Source organism: Marmota flaviventris, chromosome 12 (assembly GCF_047511675.1).
Source record: "Marmota flaviventris isolate mMarFla1 chromosome 12, mMarFla1.hap1, whole genome shotgun sequence".
Classification (NCBI taxonomy): Eukaryota; Metazoa; Chordata; class Mammalia; order Rodentia; family Sciuridae; genus Marmota; species Marmota flaviventris.
In genome coordinates, this window is record NC_092509.1 from 16,527,618 (window position 1) to 16,553,068 (window position 25,451).

At 40.1% G+C, this 25,451-nt stretch overlaps 1 protein-coding gene across 10 annotated transcripts in view; it reads left to right on the plus strand.

Annotated features, from left to right (window-relative positions):
• The first annotated feature begins 611 nt into the window (after nt 1-611).
• The window catches only part of Zmynd11 (zinc finger MYND-type containing 11), an 89,681-nt gene continuing 64,841 nt past the window's right edge, over nt 612-25,451 (plus strand). For 2 of the 10 annotated variants that reach the window (XM_027947972.3, XM_034636669.2), the window contains exon 1: nt 1,477-1,568. The gene's annotated coding sequence lies outside the window, so the exon portion shown is untranslated. The other 8 variants (XM_071619863.1, XM_027947971.2, XM_027947973.3 and 5 more) reach the window with 8 other exon arrangements.

The following is a 25,451-nucleotide window of genomic DNA, read 5'->3' on the forward strand; positions in this document are numbered from 1 at the left end:
TTCTTTAAATGAATTAAAATTATTTTGTGATGTTCTTTGAAATAGCAAAACAACAATCTGAGATGTATGTATCAGAACCAGGGCTAAGAGTTTGAAAGAGTGCCTATTTGACAGGTATACATCAGAGATCTATTCAACACCACCCATTTCTAAGTTCTTAAAGACCAGCTATGAAAGCAGATTGATAAACTGGGTAAGAAACCCCAAATTTCTAGGACAGTCTCTCTCCAGTGATTTCAGGTACATATGTCCAGAGAGAATGAGAATAAATTTTCCCTTCTCAACTCCTAGCGGAGAAAGGTCATTAGGGACATAGATGGAATCTATATGTGCACTTATCTGAGACTGTTTTGCAATAAGCCACTCACAACTTAAGGTCTCTTCCCTGGTTAGGTCCAGAATCACTCACTACAGTAAGAGAGTCTCCTTCTCACAAATTTGTGGTGCTCTTGCCAAATCGATAACGGGTGGTCCCCGTTTCTTTTGGAAGTCTTATTTCTGTGTATGGAAAGAGGAACTTGGACATCCTCGCGATAGACATTGGAGCTGCCTTACCCGTTCTGCCAACACGGGAGTTGGTGCTTCTCCAGCCTTTGCAATCCGCCCCCGCAGACCGCGGAGCAGGTCCGTGCCACTCACACGCGGCGCTGGCCGGGAGCGGCCCAGCCGAACAATGCTGCCCTCGTGTCTGAGCGCTCGGTGCGCACCGCTCAGGGCTCGAGCGCGCCTGCACGTACGTAGCTTTCACGTGTGTATTGATATGGAGTTCGTGTGTGGATACATGAGAATATGCTGAAACTAATTTTGGATAGAGGCGCCGAAGACAGGACGAGGGAAGGTAGGAGCGGGCGTGCACCGGCCCCGGCCTTGGGCGGGAGGCGGACGCGAGCCGGGCCGGCCGCGCGCAAGTCCAGCGCCCGCCACTAGAGCCCCCCGCGCGCGGCCGGCCCAGCCCAGGCCCTCTCGCCCGGCCCGGCCGCCGGAGACTCCGCCAGACACAATAAACTCGGAGCGGGAGCAGGAGCGGGAGCGGGGCCGCGGGCGGGCGGGCGGGCCTGGGGCCGGCAGCGACGAGCGGCTGCCCGCTCTGCTGCGCCATGTGAGCGGCGACCGCGCAGGGACGCCAACTTTCCCGGGCGCCCGCCCGGCCCCGCGCTGCCCGCAGGCTCCGCGCCGCCCGGCCGGGCCCCGCCGCGGCCCCCGGGGTCCCGCAGGCCCGCGGCTCGGCGAGGAGACGCAGTAAGTGCGCGCGCGGGCCTCGCCCTCGGCCCTCCCGCGCTCCGCCGGCCTCGGCGCCTTCCCGGCCCCGCGCGCCCCGGCGCCGGCTGGGCAGGGCCGTCAATATGGCGCCCCTCGAGCCCCGAGCCCTCCGCGCCGACCCGGCGGCGGGGCCGGGCGGGGGGAGCCGGGAGGAGGGCGGAGGCCGGCGGGGAGGAGGAGGCGGCGGCCTGCGCGTCCCCCCCGCCCCCCGCGCCCGTCGCCGGCTCAGGCCCGAGAGGCGCCGGGCGGCGGGAAGAAGGCGGCACCGAGGGGAGGGCCGGGCGCGGCGGCGGAGCCGGAGCATAATGGTGGGGAAGTGCGGCGGCAGCGGGGCAGCGGGGCGGCGGGGCGGCGGGCGGGCGGAGGCGGCCGTGGCGCGGCGGCCCGCGCGGGAGCCTGCGGGGCCGCGGCCTCTGAGCGCCAGTGGATGCTCGCCCCGCGGTGGGCCCGCCGCCCGTGGGCTCTGCGGCGCGGGGCCTGCGGGGCCTGCGGGGCCGGCGTGTCTCCCCCGCCCGAGGCGCACTGGCCGAGGCGGCGGCGGAGGCCCGGGAGGAGTGCGCGGGGCCTGCGCGGGCCGGGAAGCCGCGGCGTCGCGTGAGCGCCGCCCCCCGGGCCCCGCGCCGCCCGCCCGGCCAGGCCTCCCGGGCCCTGCGCGGTGGCCGTCGGCGGGGAACGCGAGCGGGGCCGGAGGGACGCGAGCGTCGTGTGCTAGCCGGACGGCAGCGGGGCAGGGCCGTGCCGAGGCCCGCGCAGGCTCCGCCGGCCCTCGGCGGCCGCGGCGACCCGGGAGGGAGGCCGCAGGCGCCTCAACAGGTCCTCCCGGGCCTGGGGCACTGTGCTCAGGCTTCGCCGCCCTCCTCGCGCCCAGAGCCCCCGAGGGAATCTGCGGTGGACGCAGCTGGGATGGGGAGGCCCCCGGGGGCGCGGGACCCGAACTTTCACTTGCACGGCTCCCTCACGCTCTTTCCGGGCCGAGCCGAGGGGCGCCTGCCGTGTGCCCGCGGTACCCAGCATCGTTGGCTGTGTGCCTGCGGGACCCGGTGTCGCTCCAGGGGTGTCCGCAGTACCGGGTGTCTTGTAGTGTGTGCTCACAGTACTCATCGCCCTGAGCAGTGCCCTGTGCGGTGTGCACACGCTGTCCGGTGTTGTGTGACATAGGTGCCCTAGTGCCTGGTATCATGTACTGTGTGGACACAGTATGTTTGCACGCTGTGTCCAGTGTCATAGACAGTGTGCACAGTATCCGGTGTGTTCCACAGGGTATGCACATTACGCGGCTTCCTATAGAGTGTGCACAATATCTATCCCGTGTCGTGTGTAGCTTACACAGTATCCTTGTCACTACAGTGTGCAGTACAGTAACTCGTGTCTGTGTGTACGCAGTACCTGGTGTCATGCTTCTGTACATAGGACATGGTGTACTGCAGGAGTACCCAGATAGCCCATTCAGGGAAAGGCATCCCTAGGCAGTAGGGAGGACAAGGGTTTGGGCTTTTAGGGACCACCTCACTCCCAAGGGCTTAGGTCTCAGGTCCTCTCTGCTCACCTGGAAGTTCTGCTTCCTGCAGTAAGCTGTGTTGCACGGAGGCAGTAGTAGTAAAAATAATTTAATTGGTTGAAAGTCAGAAAGTAAATATTTACTTCGTTTAAAATTGAGAAATGGCTTAATAATTATGGGATGCATACCCTTTTAAGATTTGGAGGTCATTGATTCTAATTAATGGTGGGAAGTTATCAGAAAGATAGTATTTGGTTGTATTTGAGTTTAAAAGTTTGTTTTCTGGTAGGCAAGATCACTTCTTGTAATTTTTCAAGTAGGAGATAAAACATGGATTTCTGCACAGGCGATTACTCTCCTTGTCTTTGACTAACGGATGGTTGGTTACATTGTATCAGTATTTTGTTTAACTCTTCTAATCTTCAGGCTAGAGAATGGAAGATCATGGGTATAATTGTCATAGAATGCCAGTATTTTTCTTGCTTAACTTTGATTAGAAGGATTTCTATATTTTACATGGTACCTTTTTCTGTATTGTTCATGTGAAAACTGAACCCCCTTTTTACATTTTCTAAGTTGAGCAATTTATTTTTGCTTTTAACATTTAGAAGGTGTTTAAACCAACATACATGTATGTGCTTCCAGCTTTACAAAAAAAATTAATTAAGGTGTAAAAATGGAGCTCTTTAGTTCATGCTGAATCTTCCTAGGGTATCATTATGTTGGACCTGAGAGAGGATGTCATTTTGCATGTTTCAGCAAGTGACATATGTTTATTTGAACTCTTACCCTTTTGTAACCCTTCCTCCTTTTTTCTTTAGGGTGGTTCAGATGGTGTATAATAGAGGCATTTATATTCTCTAGGCTTACTTTATTGAAGAAATTATTGGAGCTAAGAATTTAACATTTTTAACAAAAGTATAATATGCTTCTCTAACAGTGCTTACTTAAAGCCCCAACCCTCTGGCATCAGATTTTCATTACTTTAGCTGGCCCTCAATTGAATTCTACATGGAGAACATGATTACATTTAAGCAAAGAGGATGTATCTTGAAAAAAACTTAAGGAGAAAATGGACAGTGATAATTAATCTTACAAAGGCTATATACTTTTCACTGTTTAAAAACCTTCACTTGGATTAAACATTGAATTTTTTCCTGGGGTGATTAGTTTGGGGGCTTTGTTTTGCTTTGGCTTGGTAGTTAGAAAGGTAGCATATAGCAAAATGTATGAGAGCACAGACTATGAGGCCCAGTGGCTTGTGTTTGAATCTCACCTCTGTCATTCTCTAGGAAAGTGATCTTAGGCAAATTACAACTTGCTAGGTTTACGTGTATGGAAAGGAGGGATGACAGAAATTGCACTAACCTCACAGGGTTGTGGAGGGGTTTCGATGAGTACTTGAAACAATGAGTGGCTCTTAATAAGAATGACAAGGATAGGTTAACACTAGTTGAGTCCCTTATTATTATGCATTATTTTTGTGTTGATTTAAGAAATATAGGTCCTCACCAATAGTTCTCAGTTCCTGAGCTAGATTTTCTTGTGTTCCCAGTGAAATTCTAAGCTTGAGTGATTCTAGGTTGGATAAAACTTGGTATCTTCTGTCTTCTTGAGCTCTTTTTAAAAGTATTTATTCTGTTTTCTTTCTTTCTTTTATTTATTTTTTAGTTGTAGATGGACAGAATACCTTATTTTACTTTTTTTTCTTTTTTTTGCAGTGCTGAGGATTGAACCCAGTGCCTCACCCGGCTCGGCAAGTGCTCTACCACTGAGCCACAACCCCAGTCCTACTCTGTTTTCTTTATTCTGGTACAATAAGACTATGTAGATTGCATACCCCATCTGTAGTTTTAAAAAGCTTTCAGTAAGTAAGTTTCCCCTGGACTGGTAGTTTTGGCATTCAGATCAAGTACCATGTACTTTCGCATATGAGTACTCAGGTGCCCACAGTACTGGTTTCAATGAAATTCACAGATACTCTGAAACCTCATTTGTCAGTGATTTGAATTTTTGTTTCCACAATAGAAGTTATATGCAGAGTTTTCTATGTTTTAGTTTTTATTTTGTTTTGTTGCTGCTTTTCTTCTCTTAGTGTGGCTTTCTCTGACTTTCATTCAAGTCATAAAAAGATCAGAAAAAGAATAAAATAGTCTGCCCTATACAGAAGAAGTGCTCACAGTGGCTTTTAAGTCAGTTTCCATTCAAGGCAATAGTAGTTAAGTTAGTGTGGAAGGAATGCCTGGCAGTGTGGTGTGCTCACCTACACCTCTTGTTCAACTAGTATAGCCTGGGAGCTCTGCTTTTTTTCCTTCTTTTGGGGCCGTGGGGAGGGTACTGAGGATTGAACTCAGGGGTTTCTGAGCCACATTCCCCAGCCCTAATTTGTTTTTGTTTGTTTTTTTTTTTTTTTTTTTTTAAGAGACAGGTCTCACTGAGTTGCTTAGCACCTCACTTTTGCTGAGGCTGGCTTTGAACTCGTGATCCTCCTGCCTCAGTCTCCTGAGCTGCTGGGATTACAGGCATGCGCCACCATGCCTGGCCTGCTTTTTTTCCCCCTTTAGGTAGAAAGTTGGAGAATAAATGTTTGTTATACTCATCAGAACTTGTTTATCTGAAACAAATTTAACCATTTTTTTCTTGTATCATTACTTCTTACTCTTTCTTAAATAATACAAATAACTAAATACACCGAGTGAGAGTTCTTATTTTAACCGTTGATTTTGAAATTAATATTTTTATTTTTTTCATATCTTTCATCTGTCCCAAACTGCTTCAAGTTATTTCTTTTATATTTGCTTGAAGCAGATAAGCTGAATAGAAAAATCTACTTGCCACCTCTTCATTTGCTTATTTGGGGAACTAATTCCTCACCTATATTTTCTCCTAGGTATTTGGAGCTTTATTTCTACCATAATTTTTCACATAGTAACTTTCAGTTGTCTTCTTGTGGTGCCAGCTATCAGATTTCAGAACCGGTGTAGCTCTGCTTTGGTGCAGTGACTCTGTGTGGGTGTGAGGGACCTGGAGGGTTCCTCAGCTTGTCAGTCTTCTGCCTTCCTTGGTCTTGATTTTCCAGATGTGTTGGTGTCACCATTTAGTAGCGTAATGAGAACCATGATGCTAGAGTGTGTCTGCCATGTCTCAGCCTCTGTGCAGCTATCCACCTGCACCTGCGTGTGCATATCAAAGAAAAGTGGACAGAATAGGTGTTTTGAGAGAGAATGTGATCTATGTAAGAAAGATTTGATAAGAGGTAAATGAGTGGAATGAAGATAATGGGAGAGAGATAAGAATCTAAACCTAAATAGTCCAATAGAACAGTGTTTTTGGATAATCATAGCTTTGCCATAGTTTCAAAACATGGAGAAATGAGTTACTGCTTTAAGGGGGAAGCGGGGAAGGGAGAGATAGATAGATATGTTACTGGTTTTTCCACTTAGAAAATTCTTTAAAAGTTTCTCTTACAAAATGCAATACAAGATTTAATACCAAAAATACATAAAAATGCAAAAAAAAAGTCTATATAATACAATATTTGTTTGGAAAATTGAAAAAAAAAATTTGTTTAGTCCATTATATATTTGAGTAGGGATATTTTATAAATATTAGATGCTTAAATTAATTCAACATATAATTTAGTTAGACATTTAATGTTTCATTTATTTATTTATTTATTATTTTGATACTGGGAACACTTTAGCTAAGTTGTTGAGCGTCTCCTGAAGTTAACTGAGACTGGCCTTGAACTTGTGATCCTCATCCTCCCTAGTTGGGATTACAGGTGTGTGCCACTGTGCCTGGCTTAGGTTTCTTTAAAGGAAACTTAGCATATAGGAAAATATTTTCATAATAAAAGGCAGGGTAAGATCTTTTAGCATGTGTTCAGTATGTTAGTAGTAGAAATATCTTATGTGAATGAGTGATTTAAAAGTAACACTATCAAGTCATTGTAAAGTTGTAGTTGCTTTGTGTGTGTGGAGCTCATAAGTGTCACAGTGTTTGCTTTCTAACTGGCTAAAATTTGACTGACTTTATATAAGGTATTAAAAACTGGAAATACCAAAGGTAATGAAGTACTGTTTATCAGAATTTCTAAGGGAACACATAGACTCTTTTATCTGTTTGTTCTTCAGAAATGAGAGGGACGAGTAGACAGATCAGTTTATTTTGCGTATGAGTTGCTGGAGACTTGTACATTAAGTGTTTTAAAATTTATTTTTTATTAACAAGTCAATATTTTATTAGGTAAATTAGTTTTGTTTTAGATAAATACTTTGCAGTTCAAATTACTCCATTGTTAATCTGTTTCATAGGATCATATTAACATATTGTATTTTGTTGCAAGTAGAATATGTGCAATTTTAGTATCTTTACTTCACTTATTACTACATTGCTATTTATTGAAACTTTGCCAGATGCTTGCTAGGTGCTGAGGAGAAAAAGAGAAGAGGGTTCCTGTCTTTGTAGAGTTTAGTTTTGAGTGACAGTTCCTGAAGCCAGTGCAGGAAAGTATAGCAGTGAAGTCAGCCTGGTGCTGCAGAACTCTGTACAAGTTAATATACATAGTATTTACGATTACTTGTGAAGTCTTACTGCTGAGGATTTAAAATTTGCTTTAATTTGTAGCTTTGCAATTGACTATATTAACCATCTGTAGTTTTTAAAAGCAGCTTTGTTCTGATGAGTACTTTTTTACATTACTCTTTTGAAAGTAGAGCTGTAGTAAATGTCAAGCCTGTTATGTTCTCCAGATAGGTGAAAGGTAGATCCATTTAAAAGTTTTAGTGTATATTGTTTTTACTTTGGTCTGCTTGTATATTAAGTAAAATTGAAGTATAATTTAAAAAATGAAATATCTTTCCTAATTTAAGCATTAGCCATGTGACCAGATTTATACAAATATAATAAATATTTTATAAGTATTTATTAAATGTGTGTGTTATATATAATTATTGTTATTAGTGGGTGCTGGGGGTAGAATCAGGGTCTTGTACATGGTAAGCAAACACTTTACCACTGAGCTACATCTGCGGCGCTTATGCAGATATTTTTAAATGGATTTCTATTGAGAGCTTGTCACATAGTATTAACTCTCATATCTGGGATTAAAAATCCTACTTAAAAACCAGGAAGATACTGTAATCTACTGCAGGAGAATTGGACTTGCATTTTAATGTGCTGTATGTTCTAGGGTGCTCTGCAGGTCTACTCTGTAAGCAACTTGAGGAAATTGAGTTGCCTTGGCTGCCCCGACTTGTCTAGCACTTTTTGTGCTAAGGCAGTTCAAATATTCCATATAGTCCCCACAAAAGCATCATTATGGAAGCATTATCATAATAATTTCACAATAAGAAAACAGACTTCAAAGAGTTAAGTTGCTGCTGCCCAGAGTCACATGACATAATCAAATTGGCTGAAATTCAAGTGTATAAGTACCAAACCTATCGTCAATTATTCCACTGTCTCCCTAAAAGCCATAAACTTCTTGAATCTTTGAACTGATATGTCTGCATCTTCCCAATGTACTTTATAAATCTACAAAAGTATGTAAGATTAACAAAATATAAAGCTGTGATCACTTTACTTGCAAAAGCAGGGGGTGGAAAGAAATATTAGAAAACTGATACTCAGAACATTTCATAAATTTCTGGTTAATTCCAGTTTCACAGTTAAAGACAGTTTGTAATCTCAGGACAAGCATAGTTAATTGGCTCATTTTCTTTCTGTTGCTATGGCAGTTCACATTATGAAGATAACTTGGCTCAGGCTTAGGGGCAGCAGCTCTGGGTTACATATAATCTCCATTTCGATGTGAATGTATAGGAGAATGTTAGAAAATGTTTAAAAGAAATTCCAACACTGCAGAATTCTTGCTGTCTTGGAAAGGCAGAGTCATTGTCTGGAGGAATCTATTAACAGTCCCTTTGCTGGGTGAGTTCAATTTGGATTGAAATAGCTAGTTTCTGGAAAGCTGGACTGAGTGCTAAGTCTTCAGATTTCTGCAGGGTGTGTACTGTCATTCAAAATAGAATAGCAGAGTTTCATGTGAAGCCTCTGTGCTGAGAGGAGGGGCTCAGTTAAGGTGTAGCTTCCACAGATGCAGGTCATCTGAGTAATCATGGGTGGTGATGTTGCAGTGGTGTATTAAACATGGTCTTCTCATTTATTAGCTAGGGTAAGGACTTTTCAAAGAAGCTCTGAGTGAAGGCTAGTCATGGGAAAGCTTTCTAAACTTGAAAGCTATTATGAATAGTTCAGTTTTTTGTTTTTTTTTAATCTCAAAGCAGCATCTGAGAAGTGCTATTTGGGAGAGCAAGTCCTTAATTTTCTATTGAATTTTGACATGGAGGATTCCCCAATTAATATAAAATATATATATTTTAACTGCCCACTTTTTACAGCAGAAAAAATGAGAATATTTTTTGTGGGGAGGACAGTATTAATCATTAGAGATATCTTTTTTTAAAAAATTTATAGAGGCTAGAAAGATTAAAGTAATTTTTAATTGCTTTAATTAATACTAAATTAATTTAAATATTTAGCACTTTTCTTATGTGTTTAGAAACATCAAATTTAGCTGGGTATGGTGGTGCATGCCTGTAATCTCAATGACTTAGGAGGCTGAGTCAGGAGAATTGCAAGTTCAAAGCCAGCCTCAGAAGTTTAGCAAGGCCCTAAGCAACTTAGAGAGACCCTGTCTTCAGATTAATTAATTAAATAAAGAGCTGGGGCTTTAGCTCAGTGGTTCAGTGCCCCTGAGTTCAACCCTTGGTATATTCAAAAACAAAAAGGAAAGGAAAGGAAAAGTACCCATCAAATTTAATATCATAAACTATAAAAATATCTGAGATATTTGTTTTAAAATTCCTATACATTTTACCAGTCTGCACATATATATACAAATACAAATGTACAGATATACATACAAATATAATCTTAAAAAGTCTCTCACTTCTGATCAATATTCAGATGAGAAACTGCCATGTAAATCATTTGAAAGTTAAATTTTATTTTCTTAGTATTGCTCAATGCAACTGGTTTTAGACTGAGTTACTTCCAGGTAAATTGAAAGTTAATCAGCTGTCCAATATAGACTTTATCTTGACTCATTTGTATATTTTTTCCTTGGCTCACTTGTTGATGAAAATGTATGTCTTGTTTATGGTAGTATTAGAACTATACTACTATGTATTATACTAGCATTTGTTCTTTTAATGAGCTCTTTGAGATTTTAGATGACAGTGCTATAAAACTCACATTAGGAATCAAGAATGATTTAGCATACTTATTCTGTGTCATGGCTGAACATCTGAAGTCAACCTGTCTGTATATTTATACATGTACAGAAACATTAAATCAGAATCTCTAAGTTCCACATTTTTAAAAAACATTTCAAGTTAAAAATTTTTATTAAGTAGAGAATGGTATATGTAACTTTAAAAACATTTCTTTTGGAAAAACTTATAGAAAATCATATATCATAGGACCTTTAGTTTTAAACATCAGAAATTTTCTCTGAAGAGTCCGACCTCCTAGGGCTGTAGCTCAGTGGTGGAGAGTGTTTAGCATGTAGGAGGCCCTGGGTGCAGTCCCCAGTGGTGGTAGTGGTCAAATCCATGATGTTTCCTAAAGGAAGAGAATAATCAGAATGACCTAAAAAAGAAATACATCCCTTTAAAAAGCCTAAAGTCATTTCAGGTTTCTGCTGCATGCTATTGTATTGCCACTGTACTGGATCTAGGAAAGTGTTGTCAAAGGTTTGATGTTCCCGGTGACCTTGGAAACAGCTGGAGCTACAGGTACCTGCATGTGGTGAGGTAGATGGCAGGCAGGAGGTCAGCTGCCATCCAGTTGGAGTGTTCCAGTGATTTGACTAGCATTGGTGTTCCTCATAATCTTGATAGGGTGCAGAAAAACAAGATGTCCCTAGACAGTGGGGCAAACCCTCTTGCCATTAATAGACCGCAGGAGAAAGCTTCTCATCTCCCTCTGGCTCTCTGGCTGGCACCCTCCGAATCCCAGGCCTTTGTGTGGGCTTCAGGTGATTTAGTGCCATTTCTGCGTCTGAATGGCCTCAGGAGGACTTTAAGGCTCTGAGCCCAATGCCACAGGAAAAGTGGAAAAGTTCATCCCTGAACTTTTGATGAAAAGTTCATCCCTGAGCCCAGAGCCAGCTTCTCCAGCCACGGCTAGGGGGCTGCTTTCCCTCCCCAGGGATTGCATTTCTCACACAGGCATTTGGGAGCTTCCCAGGGGTTCCCAGGACCCAGGCAATGCCTAGTAATTTACACAGATTTTTCTGATTCATAATCTCCTGACAGTTCTACAAAAGGCAAGGTACATGGCAAATGACTTTTAAAGGAGGAGGGATGTGGAGTTTTCAGGAGTGACCCACACTGCTGATGCCTGTGGTCAGCGGGGTCTGAGCCAGCTGGTTTGCTCTTCACTCTTCAGGGACTGTATGCAGCCTGGTGGCTGGGTTCCTGCTGGCATAAGTGTTCCTGCTGCCCCAGCTACATCTTGCAGGAAAGCATGCAGGTTCCCTGTGCTTTTAAAGGGAGTAGTCATATTTTCTTGAATATCCATAATTTTTAGTTTTAGATTGTCAGATACATTCAACAATTATCTTCTTAATTGCTGCTGTTAGACTTGGATTTTAAGAGATTATTCTTTAAAAATTGGAACTTGAACGGTGGAAAGTTCTAGATGGGTAATACTGTTGGAGTCAGTGTTTGTTCTTAAGCAGAAGCAGCATTTCTTAGAATGGTCCTGCATGTCATAAATAATGGGAAGGGAAGACAATCTGAAGTCTGAGTCACAGAATGTAATTGACTTGGAAAAATTGGAATTCTAATTTTAAAAAAAGCTAAACTGACAACTGGCCACTCCAATCTCTGATCTCTGTCTCATCAGTTCAGTGAGATCACAGGCTACTTTTGGACTCTCTGTCCTGCCCTGTGCCCTGGAACGTGCTGCCAGGCAGTAGCCAGAGATGAATGAAAGGCTCTGCACATTGGTTTTCCTTCCCTCAGGGATTATGGTTCTTTCAGAATCCATTCTGGTCTCAATTTCTAGTTATCTCCCACTGGTCCCTGAATTTAGCTTACTTCATCCAATCATCTTGTTTATTCTTTCAGCTATTTTTTTTTTTTGAATGCACAATTAGCACTGGTATATTAAATAATTGCTTAGTATTCAATTTAAAGTTTGTGGGCACTTGAGGTTCCTGTCAAGGTTCATCTTCTCCATTTTATTGCCATCATCCCACAGATTTGATCTTTCAGTTTAACTTATATATCGTTTAAATTTTGCCTCAACTAGTTCTTACTCTGCTATTGCCTCTATTATAATTTAAGCTTTACTTTTGTAATTATCTTTCCATCTCCTTGATCTGAGAACACTGACTTTAAAATACCTAGGAAAGTGCTACAGGTCAAGTAGTTGGGTCACATTAAATGCAGAGTGAGCCAAAAGAATTAGCTCCTTGTCTTTGCAGTGTTTGTATAGTGAGGGCAAAATGTGGGGTCTGGGTGAATTTAAACCTCAGCAGTATCCTTGCTCACAGCTTGGTAGAAAAATAACTGTGGAGCCAGTCAGTACCACCGCAGGTCCTAGAAACCAGCATGTGTGGTCAGCTGGTCCAGGCATGCTCTCTTAGGTCCCTCTTCTGCTTCTACAATGGCTTCCTTCAACTTCCTTTGTGTTCTTCACACCTTTCTCCCCATCTCTCATTTTTGGGCCAGCTCCAGTCACTTTTCAGGAGGAGAGAAGCTGTCATAGGGCAGCAGCATACCTTAATCCTGACTGCATGCACACCTGTACCCCATCCTCTTCACCTGTTATTCTTGTCACCTGTATTCCAGAGCATTCCCCTGGGCTCTCTGCTGTTTGACTCTTGTCCTCTTCTCTTCCCATTTCTTGGGTTTTCTTTTCTCCCCTCAGACTCTTTCCTCTCTAAACACTCATCAAAAGAATGATCTTTGACTATTTTCTGTACTTCACTCATTTCTAAATGCCTGCCACCATGAGGTTGTTGAAATTGCTCTGGGTAGTTACCTGGGAGCTCCACCCCTCTCCCTTCTCATTGACCCCTCCCTGAAACACTGCTTTTGAGTTCATTCCTGTAGTGCTGCTCTACTTTGCTTTGTAACCTTTTGGCTGCTTCTGTGTTTGCATAGAAGAATCCTATTCTGTACCTGGAATTAAATGTGAAGGGCCGCCGTGGTCTGCCCTGGTACCATGTTCTTTATTCCATGTGTCTTCAGAATCTCGTTCTGTTATGAGTTTCAGCTACCACCAACATGATAATTATTATAGCAGCTAAGATGTTTTCAGCTGCAACATACAGAAAACCTTCACTCAGATGGGCAATGAGCATGACACACACTTCATATCTCATGTTACTGGAAGTCCAGAGATAGGATGGAATCCAAGTAATACTGTCACAGCTTAGAGGACCACACATTCATTCTGCCACTCTCAGTATCAGCTTTATTCTAAGGCTGGTTCCCTCATGGTTGCATGTGGTCACATCTGTTTTGGGCATCACATCTAGAGCCAGTGACATTCAGAGGAGAGGATCATTTTTAGAAGATAGGAAACCTATCCAAAAAGTATCCCTGTACTCCCTCCTTGAGTTCCTTGGGAGTTGCTGGATCAGGAAGAAGAGACAATGGGATTCTCAGGATTGGTACAGACTAAATTTGTGAACTCAGTAACTATTGGGAGTCTTATCACTTTCCACTACCAAAAAGTTCTTCAGTAACTTTTGTGTTGTCCTTAAAGTCTCATATCCTTTACAGTGGCTTATGAAATTCCAGTAACCTGGTCCCCATGCAGCTTGTTAACTTTGGGGTTGCAGTCTTTTTGCTGGCCTATGTGCTGGAGGCCTCTGATTCACTGTCAGTTCTTCAGGGAAGCCTGTATTAATCCCCCAAGCAAGATAACAGAGCCTAAGCTGCTCCCTAGCATCATCAGCTCCCGTAGCCTCTCCTGAAAACACCAAAATTGATATTTAATACAAATAAATATTGGCCAATGGAGTAAGTAGACTGGGTATTCTATTATAGAATAACTAAGAGAACTGATGGTACAGAGCTCCAAAAATGGCCTTAAGAGTTAATTATGCTTAAAACAAGTATTGTATATGCTCAAATGGCATATGTATTAGTTCAGAAGGTTAGTAGTTTTATAAAATGTTGGTATTTATAGAGTTTACATTTGGAAGAACAGTATAGTAAAATATAACTATGTGTATTCAGTTAGCTCACTATTTTTTCATATTTGTATATTAAATTCTGGGTGGGTCTTAGTATATATGAAAATTATTTTTATACTTAATCAAGCCTTATGCTTTAACATTTGACTACTTGGGCAGTTGTTGTATTGTGAGAGGAGAAAATTTGCAGCAGTCTAATGAGTTATTTTTACTTTGCTTTCTCTTCTTCTCCTCGGATAGCTGGGCTCTTATTATTACCTCACTATTCTTATTCAAAAATAGTGAGTTTGAGAAGTGAAGTCCAGACTGTAGAAACTTGTTGCCAGGATTTATCCCCAGTTAGCCAAAAAGTGTGACAGATATGAGCTAGCCAATACCATCCTGGCAGATTTTAGAGATTATTCATGTCTTGGGCAGTGGCCATTTTTAATGCTGATGAGATGGGATTATTTTAGAAAATAATTTTCCTTCATAAACCATGATTAATAATTTTATATTCTAGTTTCCTGGAAACTGATTCTCTCTCCTCCTCCCCAGCACCTTAAGTTCTCTCCTGGACCTTAGAACCCTCTCAACAGAGCACCTTGGGCAGTCATTACAAAATGAACTAGAAATGTGACATGAGACCAATCTTGTTTGACATTGCTTTTCAAGATTATAGGAGACATATCTCAACCAAATTAAAACTCAAGAGTACTGCAGGAGCATTTATTGCAGTAACAGTAGCATTTGGTGGTTTGGCTATAGAAAATGTGAGATTTGTTGGTACCTTTTGGCAATGTCTGTTGTTCCCTATGTCCACTCTTGTTGACACATCAGAATGTGTGTGGTAATTGTAAGATTTCAAATTGTATTTCATATTCAGTAAAATATTTTATCATTTCCAAAAAGCTTTGAGATCTACATTAATTAAAAAATGCCAAAACTCCGACTGGGGTTGTGGCTTAGTGGTAGAGTGCTTGCATTACAGGTGCGAGGCACTGGGTTAGATTCACAGTGCCTCAGACATGCTAGGCAAGCACCACATAAATAAATGAATGAGTGAATGAATGAATGTCCAGCAACAACTAAAAAATATGTTTTTTTAAAATGCCAAAACTAAACTGGGATGAGACTATGCATTCTCCAGACTTGCCCAGAAGTTGAACTTCAGCCTAAATAGGCCATGGTCTGGACGTGCTTGCAGTGGGTGCAGCAAGCAGCCTGGAGCTCTTGCTGCTGGTTCTCACCCCTTACATGTTTCTGCTCTGCTTGATTTAGAAATGGTATAATTTCCTAGTTCTATGTTGTTGTTATTGTTGTTATTATTATATATAGCAAAATGAAACTTTGTCCTTCATTATAGTCTTATCTTTTATGTGGAATGGTAAATAATTGGTTTTTGAAGAGTATGGTAATCACGGTATCAAATCTAAATGATGATAAAGTTCATTTGCAAACTTTTTCTTTGCTCTGACTTCATAAATTAAATAAAAAGATTTAAAAGTAAATGTATTGGAAAAAAAGGAGTACATGTTGATCACTCGGAGGTTTGTAATAATATATTATTAATGTATAAACTGTTACTTGAGTTATCTTTCTGCCTTTCAAATTCATCTAAACATTTATCAAGCAAGATATAAGATATGTATTAGTGTAAGCTCTTTGCATCTGAACAGATTGACTAACTGTTGTCTCTTTGCCTTTGAATTCACATAGCATGGTGCTAGTACATTTGCCAAGGAGTGCACGTTCCACCATTTTGGAAGTATGGGATTGTTACTTGGCATTTTCTTTAGACTTCAGATTTATTGTTATGTAATGTATAAGTCATGACAGCCTCTTATTGAAAAAAATATTTCAGAAATAAAGCACTCTAGTTAATTTAGCATAGACTAGTTTAGCTATATGATGAATGGCCAATTAAATTTCAATAAAATAATTATATGTACTATCTTATGTACTATCTTTTAGATTTTTAAATTTCTAGAAGATAGTGATCATGTCATTTTAACTAACTCACTAGGAAATAGTGTTATGAGCAGATTACAGGATCACCGTGATCCTTCTGCTACGTGGGTAGTTATCTAGAGTTGTCTATGTCTCACCAGAAGTATCACAAAAACTTTCCATTTTCTTCATCTACCTCTTTAGAATGGTTGTCAGAATGTTTATTTTATAATGCTATGAATATGAATATTTAATGCATTAAAAAGTAAGATTGTTATTTTATTATGATTACGATTCTTATTATTCACATAGTTATGTTCTACAAAGTTACCATAAACACTTACTGGGTGTAGAGGTCAGGGATGCTGCTCATCATCCTGTTTCTCACAGGGGGGCTCCCAAGCCAAGAACCATCAGCCTCGAAAACTCCAGGGTGGAGAGGCAACCCTGTGTAGGGACAAATAGGCTGAACTCTTGCATGTGGGGACTCTGGAGTGTTAATTATGGTCACTGCCTACTGCCTACGATTAAGCAGATATGGGCATTTCCAACGTATGTTAGATTCCCAGCCACATGATTTTAAGAAATGTTTATTTAATGCTTAAAGAAAGCACTTATTTGGAAAGTTTATTTTATGACATCATACTTTTAAATTAGGATGTCAGGAATTATTGTATTTTAGTACTTTATTTACATAACTGTATAGGTTATTGATGGTAAATCTTTTTCCTCTGTTCATGTGATTAATTTCTTAGTATAAATATACTTTCTTAGCATAAACATACTTTAACTTAAATATCTAATCATAATATATCATATACTTTAGCTTAAAAGCTACTAATTGAGTAAAAACAAGGCAAAACAACTATATTCCTAATCTTCAGATAATATGAAAACCCAAAGTTTGGAAGTAGATTAATGAATTATATTCTTCTAAGAGGTAACATATATGTGGAGTAGAGAATTTCCAGTTGTTTGATCTGAGTTTCTGTAAACATCCAGATCATGAGTCAGAATACTTATTTAATAAAAGCAAAAGAGAAAAAAGTTTGAGGAGCCAACGTGAAAATACAAACAGACTCCCTCCTGCTGATCTAGCTGGGCACAGGCCTCCTCGCAAGCCTTGAAAGCCAGCCAAGGTCTGCTCTGATTTCTCTGATATTTCTGATGGCAGCAGAATGAGTTTTGGAAAGAGTCAAGTTTATTTTTAAACTGAATTTTGTAATTTACAGTTGTTCATTTTTATTTTTTGTTCTTAAAGATAAGTCACTATGAACATTTGATACCTAGATCTTGGGAATTTACAGAATATAATTTAGATTTTCAATATATGGCAAAATGTTAATCTGATTATAACACAGAAGATTCATGTAATTCTACTTTTGTATGTTTGAAAATTTTCTGTGCAGTTATTTTTAAAAGTTAGTAATAGTGGTATCAATAGTGAAAACAGACAGCAGCTCCTTTCCTAGAGGGTGGCAGAAAGTGTCACAGAAGGGAATAGGAAACACGCTTAAAAATTAGCAGCAGTCACTTGAAACTACTTTATAAGTCGATAATTTTAAAGAAGCTATAAAATAATCCTTTGCTGACTCCTTACTTGCAGGATGACATGTAAATTGGCTCTGGTGACTACCCTGTGTGCCATTCAGTGGTTTCTAGTATGTTCACAAGGTGTCACAATCATTTCTTTCTTTTTTTTTTTTAAATATATATATTTTTTAGTTGTCAGTGGAACTTTATTTTATTTATATGCGGTACTTAGAATCCAGCTCAGTGCCTCACACATTCAAGGCAAGCACTCTACCACTGAGCTACAACCCCAGCCCTGTTGTAATCATTTCTGTCATCTAAGTTCAAGAACATTCCTCTGCCTCCCAAAGAAAACCCCAGATCCAGTAGCATCCCCTCTTTGTTCCCTCTTATCCTAGCCCTTGGCAGCTAACAGTCTGCTTCCTGTCTCTTAGGTGGAATCATATAGTATGTGGCCTTTGGTGTCTGTCTGCTTTGACTTAGCATAATGTTGAAAGGCTCATCCACATTGCAGCATGTGTGAATCCTCACTTCTGTTGGTCACTGAATTAGCATTCCACTGTAGGAATATTATTCCAGTGGATATGCACATTTTGTTTATCCATTGATGGGTTAATGAATATATTTGGGTTATTTCTACTTTTTGGCCATTAGGAATATCACTGCTGCAAATAAGTATTATGCATGTTTTTGTGGGATGTATCTTTTAGTTCTGGGCATATGCATAAGAGTGGAATTTCTGGACACATGAGTCCATGTTTTCTTTTCAAGGAATTCACAAGCTGTTTTTGAAAGCAGTTGTACCATTTTCAATCTCATCAGCAGTGAATGATGATACCAGTTTCTTTCTGTCTTTGTCAATATTTGTCAGTATCTTTTTATTTTATTTTTTAAAGTAGCCATCCTAGTGGTTGTCAAGTGGTATCTCATGGTTTTATTTGTATTTCCCTACTGACTAAGGATTTTGAGAATCTTTTTAACTCTTATTGGCCATTTGTATATCACTTTTGGAAAAAAGTCTGTTCAAATACTTTGTTTTAATTGGGTTGTCTTTTTTTTATTGAGTTGTAAGAATTTTATATATTTCACATAGAAGTCCTCTTTGAGATATGTGATTTGCAAGTATTTTTGACTATTCTCTGTCCTTTCACTCTCTTGATGGTGTCCTTTGAAGAATAAAAAGCTTTTAATTTTAATGAAGTCCAGTTTATTTTTCTTTGGTTGCATATTGATGTGACCCCTTATTTGCTTTTGATAGCTGGTTCATACTCCATTGTGTGGAGGCCCTGTACTGTATTCAAGCAGTTCTTCATTTATTTACTATTACAAATAGTACTACAAAAAATGACTTTGTATACATGTTTACCAATGAGATTGCTGGGTCAGAGTAAATGCATATGTAATCTTGGTGGTCATTGCCATTCCACTCCAACAATGGTGACATTTTCTGTTCCCACCAGTACCATGTGTGAGGAATGCCTGTTTCTCTGCAGCTTGGTGACAGCATTGCTAGGCTTCTGGAGTTTTGCTAGATAGAAGCATAGAAATGGTGTATTAGGGGCTGGAGTTGGGGCTGGGGCTCAGTGTCTACTATGCAGAGTGCTTGCCTCACATATGTGGGGCACTGGGTTTGATCCTCTGCACTGCAGAAAAAAAAAGTGAAGTTTTTAAAAAAAGAATTTTATTAAAAGGAAAAAATGCTGTATTAATTGTAGTTTAAAGATTGCCCTTCTCTAATTATCAGAGAAATTAAGCATCTTTGTTCAAGTTTATAGGTCTTTTGTAATTTTTTTTACCTCTTCAGATGTTTTGCTCATTTTTTTCTCTACTGGGTTTTGGGCTTTTTCTGAAAACTTAGAGGTTCTTTATATATATTAGGGATATTAGCCTTTAACTTGTTATTTAAACTGCAAAATTTCTTATGTGTTTATCTATTTGTCGCTTACATTTTTACCTTGTTTAGATGTATTTTAGACATGCAAAGGTTTTAATCTTGCATGCTTATTTATTTTTGTGTTTTTGTTAGTCTTTACCCGTTTACTTTGCTTCTGGGTATTGAGTCAGGAAAAATATTTTTCCTGCTCCCTGACTTTAAAGGCATTTCCCTATGCCTGCTTCTTCATAATTTAACTTTTCTGACTCTGGATTGTATTTTTCATTAATTTAAGTTTTCTGGATACATAATCATATTGCCTATGTCATTTGCAAGACAGGTAGTTTTATCTCTCCCCACCCCAATTCTTAATTATCTTCTTTCTCTTATTGTAGTACCTCTAGGGCAGTATTAAGAATGAACATAGTGAGGATTCTTAGTCTTTTCCTTATGTTGGTAAATTTTTCTACATTTCCTTAGTAAGTTATCTGTACCCCTCCGTTCTTACTTATTAGTTTTTACATGTATATGTTGAATTTTCAGGTACTTCTTCAGCATTTTCAGAGGTGATCATGCTTTTATTAGTTCTTCATTAATTATGCTAATATTCTTCCTAACGTTGAACTGTGATTGCATTCCTGGAATAAAGCATCTTTAAAATTTTTAATGTGCTGTTTATGTTTGCCAAAATCTATTTAAGATTTTTACATGGACATTAGCAGTTTGTTATGTGTAAGTTTGTGCGTTTCTGGCATAGCAATGTTTTTGTTGAATTTAATATCTCTGCCATGCAGTATTTGCTTCCTGGAGACCCCCTTCTGATGCTTATCATTCTCTGCTCAGACATAGACTGGGCTTTTCTTGAGGTCTGCTAGAATGCTTTTGTCTGGGAACTCCCTTTGCTTCCTTCCTGTGTTGAGTCCTGAGTCCTGGACAAGACAGGATATCAGGTCTTCTTTTGGAGTATCTGCATGAGCATATCTTTAGTGAGCCTGCACTGATTGATCATTTGGATGGATTAGAAATTTAGGTGAAACAGTTTTCCCTCCAAGTTCAGGAGATGCCCATCATTCTGTGGCTTCTACGATGCTGCTAGGACGCGGGTTACTATTTCACCCATGTCCTTGTTCCCATGGGTGCCACCATGGAAACTTGGAAGCTCTTTTATTAACCCAGTCTTGGCTTTCTGGCTTCTGTGCTCTGGCTTTCTTTCTGCATGTACTGGCCTCCGATGGGCCCTTTCCACTCACACATGCTTGTTGTTCAGTCTCATTACTTTTCTTGAGTCATTTCTGAGTGACAGTCTCCTTTCCATTTTCTTTTTGAAACCCTTCTATTCACAGAGTGCACTGCACTCCTTCCCCTGTCTCTTGTGTCTCTGGTCTTGTTCTACTTCATGGGTATTAAGATTGCCTCAACTTTATATTCCAGCCTCTAGTTGAATGCTTTATTTGTCATACTTATATTTTTCCTGAATACTCATGTTTATATTATGCACTTTATGGTTTATGGATACAATTCTGTGTCTTAACTCGTGATATTCATCTGGAAATTTTTACTGTTCCTGTATTTTCTGATTTGAATTCCTGCCTACCCCTTTTTCTGTTTGCTTGATAAGGCCTCTTTCTCTCTTATTTATTTACTTATTTTTATTTTTTTAGTTGTTGATAGACCTTTATTTATTTATACATAGTGCTCAGAATCAAACCCAGTGCCTCATACATGCCAGGCATGTGTGCTACTGTTCAGCCCCAGCCCATCTTTCTCTCTTATTAAGTAGCATTTTCTGAATGTCTAGTGGTCCTTGGCTATCTGTTCTATTTAAAGGTGAGATACTAGGAAGTCAATTAGAAGTCCTCTGCTTGGGCCACACTGCCAAGATGTCAGGTGGCCAGTTGGCTTTTCTGCCATGTTCCATCAGACATCAGCATCTGAACATCTGAAGGTCCTTTCTCTGGAATCCCTAAATTTTCCAGAAAGCTGTCGTTTAGATTGTTAGGCCTCATTTAGATTGTGTGTGCCTGGGATCAGGCATCTGGTGTTCACCTATTTTATTTACCTAAGTCCGGGTTACCTCTCTCAACCCATTGCAGTCTGCAGGCCCTCAATTGGTGTCTGTGAAATTATGCTGAAATCCAAGGTGCTCACTGTGAGCTGCAGGGTCTGATCTCAGCACTGTCTCCCTCTTTTCACTGTAGTTCTCCTCATTCACTGTATTCCAGCCACTGTTCTTTCTGCACCTCAGGCACCCTGAGTTCTTTCCTGGTCATGGCCTACGTATGCTTTCCCCATTCTGTGGCTAGCTCTTTCTCATCAATGAGCACTACCTCAAACAACAGGCAGTAATCCAAAAATCTGTTGTTCAGGGTGCTCTAAAATCTGAAACTCATGGGCACCAGGGAGACACCACAGGTGGACAATTCCACACCAACCTCCTGGGAGGAGTTGCAATCAAGACATGGCTGCACAGGACCCGACAGCAAGGTCAGTGGCTGGAGGGCCGAACACCTAGGCTTTGTAAGGTGGTGCCACAAAGGTGCCCCCCCTGTCACCGCAGGAGTGTCAAAGCCCACAGGATGTTCACCACCAAGAGTGAATCTTTTTTTTTTTTTTTTGTACTCAGAATTGAACTCAGGTCCTTAACCACTGAAACACATCTCCAGCCCTTTTTAGTATTTTATTTAGATCTCACTGAGTTGCAAGTGCCTTACTAGGTTGCTGAGGCTGGCTTTGAACTCAGGATCCTCCTATCTAATCCTCCCAAGTTGCTGGAGTTACAGGCATGTACCAAGAGTGAATCTTAAAGTAAACTGTGGATTCGCAGGGCAAGGCGAGTCCAGAGTGGGTCCATGGATTGTAACTAGGTAACCATGATGTGGGGAATGTTGATCGTGGCAAGGATTGTGCCTCTGTGGGGATGGAATATGTGGAAACTTCATCTATTCTGCTTGATCTTGCTGTGAACCTAAAACTACCCTTAAAAAGGTGTGTTCATAATAATAATTTCTAAAACGTAATTCGAGGTAGGTTAAAAATAAATTATAAAAAAAATAAGAGGAAAATACAACTGATTATTTCTCTGATTCGAGTGTGAAGGACTTGTAATCAGAGAAGCAATTGTGATTATTTGGATTTCAGCATCATTTAATATATATTAAAACCCAAAATATTTTAAGAAAATAACCTTAATATATTGAGAATACATAAATGGTAAAATGGGATGAGTATACAGTCAAATGATAAATTAAAATCACAAGCTTTTGAGGAAAGTTTTATTGCTGAGCCATCGTGAAATATTAAAACAGTAGGATTTATTTTAGATTTTATGTAACATTTGCACCCAGCGCCACAAGACATCGGAATACTTTTGGTGCAGTAGAAAGACTATTCTGGCCTCTTCCCTGCTGTGTCAGCTCGCTCTCTTCCCAGATATAGCATTTATTGTCCCCTCACATTCCAAGAGTGTTGTGCACATACCCGCCAAGCAGAGCATTGATTTTGCTTATTTTCAGGTTTCCCCTGCTTGCTCTCTTCTCTCCTGCTTGAGGAAGTGGGGTGGTGTGAGTGAGGACTGCAATGCATCTGGGCTGGTGGGGCCAGTGGACCCCAGTGGCCCCGGGGCTTCTTAGGTTATTCACTTGAAGTCTTGTTTGGTTTCTTGTTTTTTCTCAACAGTTCTTTTGAGACTCACCTCCTCAGGAGCGACTTCTCCTGAAAGATGTGTGGGGCAGAGCCAAGGTCGGGAGTTGTATTAATGATTTCTACGAGTCTTCTGATCTTTCTTTTTGATGTCTCAATCTTTGATAAAACATAAATGAAGGCTCACTCTGGGGTCTTGTTATTTACATAACTATAAATGGAAAACTTGAATTTAATAACTTCATATTGAAAGTTTACATGTTCAAAACTATACTAGGCACTTTGAAAGATAGTAGGTGTAAAAATAAATGAGACATGTCTTTTTTTAAGTTAAATTAAAGAATTCTTTTGAGGAAATTATAATAATTTGTACAAGCAATAAATATGTAAGAGATGTATAAACAAATTACTATTAGCATACAAAAGACAGTTGAGTTTGATTCCAGAAGGAAAGATTGGTCAGGGAAGACTGCATTTGAACCCTAGAGCAGCAGAGAAATAATTAATCAAGAGGCAGGGGAGAACATTTCAGGCAGAGAGAGAATTGCTTGACCAAAGGCTTACAGGGGTGAAGTTTGGGGCATTTTGGGAATTGTGAACCTTCTTAGTAATGTAACAGTTGTTCAGGCACAAACAGAAAAAAAAGTCCCCTTTGCTGTATCAGCGAGGCCCTTAAATGACTAGCTTCTCTGTACTTAGGATCTAAGAGAGTCATTTCCTAAGATTTTTTTTCTCATTATTGATGAACACCAAATTGCTATCCAGCCATATCATTACTCTTGAAGGAATTTTGTCGGATTGCTTTGTTGTGTCCCTAGGGAGTATAAGAGGGCCTGGTAGGAACAGGTAGGCTTGAGGTGTATGCTAAGTGAATGAGCACGTTTGGATTTCCCAGGAGACTCTGATTAGTCCTCCTGTAGAGGCCTGTCTCAGTGGCCACTTGGCTCTACCACTCTTGTGGTCTGCCACTCATCTGGTTACATTCGCTTTCTTGAGTTTCCTGAGCCCAGTTGCCGCTTTCTGCTTGAATCCTTGTAACTAGTGATTGTCCCCTTAGGGTGTACCTTGAATCCAGGGTCTGTCTGCTGTCTACCACTTGGTTCAGTCACATCTCCGGAATCTTCTACTTTAACCTTATGTCTGTTTTCCTGAGGTGTAGCATTGTTTCATCCTTTAATCTTGACTTTAATGATTTCTAGAAATGTGACATCACCTTTATCGTTTCTGCTACTTAGTCCCTACTACGTTCTTTTTTTGGTTCTGGGGATTGATCCAAGGATTGCTTAACCACTGAGCCACATCCCTAACCCTTTTTATTTTTTGAGCCTCACTAAGTTGCTGAGGCTGGCTTTGAACTTGCCATCCTACTGGCACAGCCTCCCGAGCTGCTGTCATTACAAGTGTGCACCACCACGTCCTACATCCCACTGTGTTCTTATGATTGTTACAGTGTGTTTTACAAATACACTTATTTTATATATAAATTTATAAATAAATACTTACTATATTTAAAAATGTTTGTTTTGCTGTTATATGTTTTCTATAGCTCTGAATGAATTATTCTTTATTTTGGTATTTTAAAATTCATTCATATATCTTGAAAGAATAATTTGTAAGTTAAATTTTAAATTACCTATACCTGTATATAATATTGTTTAATGTTTGTCCTACAGATTATAGTATACTTCCTTAATTTACCATAATTACACTTGAATAAATATGATACTATTTCACACCAAATATAAGACATTTATAATATGATTTTCTTTAGTCCCCTCTCCTCTCTTTGTGCTATGGTTGTCATATGTTTTACTTCTACATATGTTATAAACTTAAAAGACACCTATCAGTTACTTTTCTTTATTTTAAACAATTATCTTTTAAAGAAACTGAGAAAATAAATTAAATAAACTAATACATTAAGTTAAAATAAATTCACTTTCATATTTTCTCACATATTTACCATTTTGCAGAGGTTTTTATTTAAATTTCTGCTCAAATTTTGCCTGGAAGTTAAAAAAAAAAAGATTATTTTTAAGTTGGAAGTAGTGTGTCCCTTGTCTGAGCACATGCTGGATTGACCATTTATATGTCATATATCATAATTAAAAATTTCACGTACATGTCAAAATTTTTCTGCCAGTTTTAAGTTATTTTCTGGCAAGGATCACCATTTATACATTAAAAATTTTTTTAAAAGTTGTAGATTGACACAGTACATTCATCTATCTATCTATCTATTTATTTTAATGTGGTGCTGGGGATTGAACCCAGGGCCTCACATGTGCTAGGCAAGTGCCCTACCACTGAGCCACAACCCCAGCCCTTGCATTTTTAAAAACTTCAGTGCCTTTCACAAAGTGGGCACAATGTATTTTATTAAGTTTATAAGAGTAATTTAAATTTTGTTATTTTTATCTGAACAATGTGAAATTTTATTTGTGCAGTCTGTCAGAGCTGTTATATTACTACAGTTTACCATTAGATGTCACTTTCTA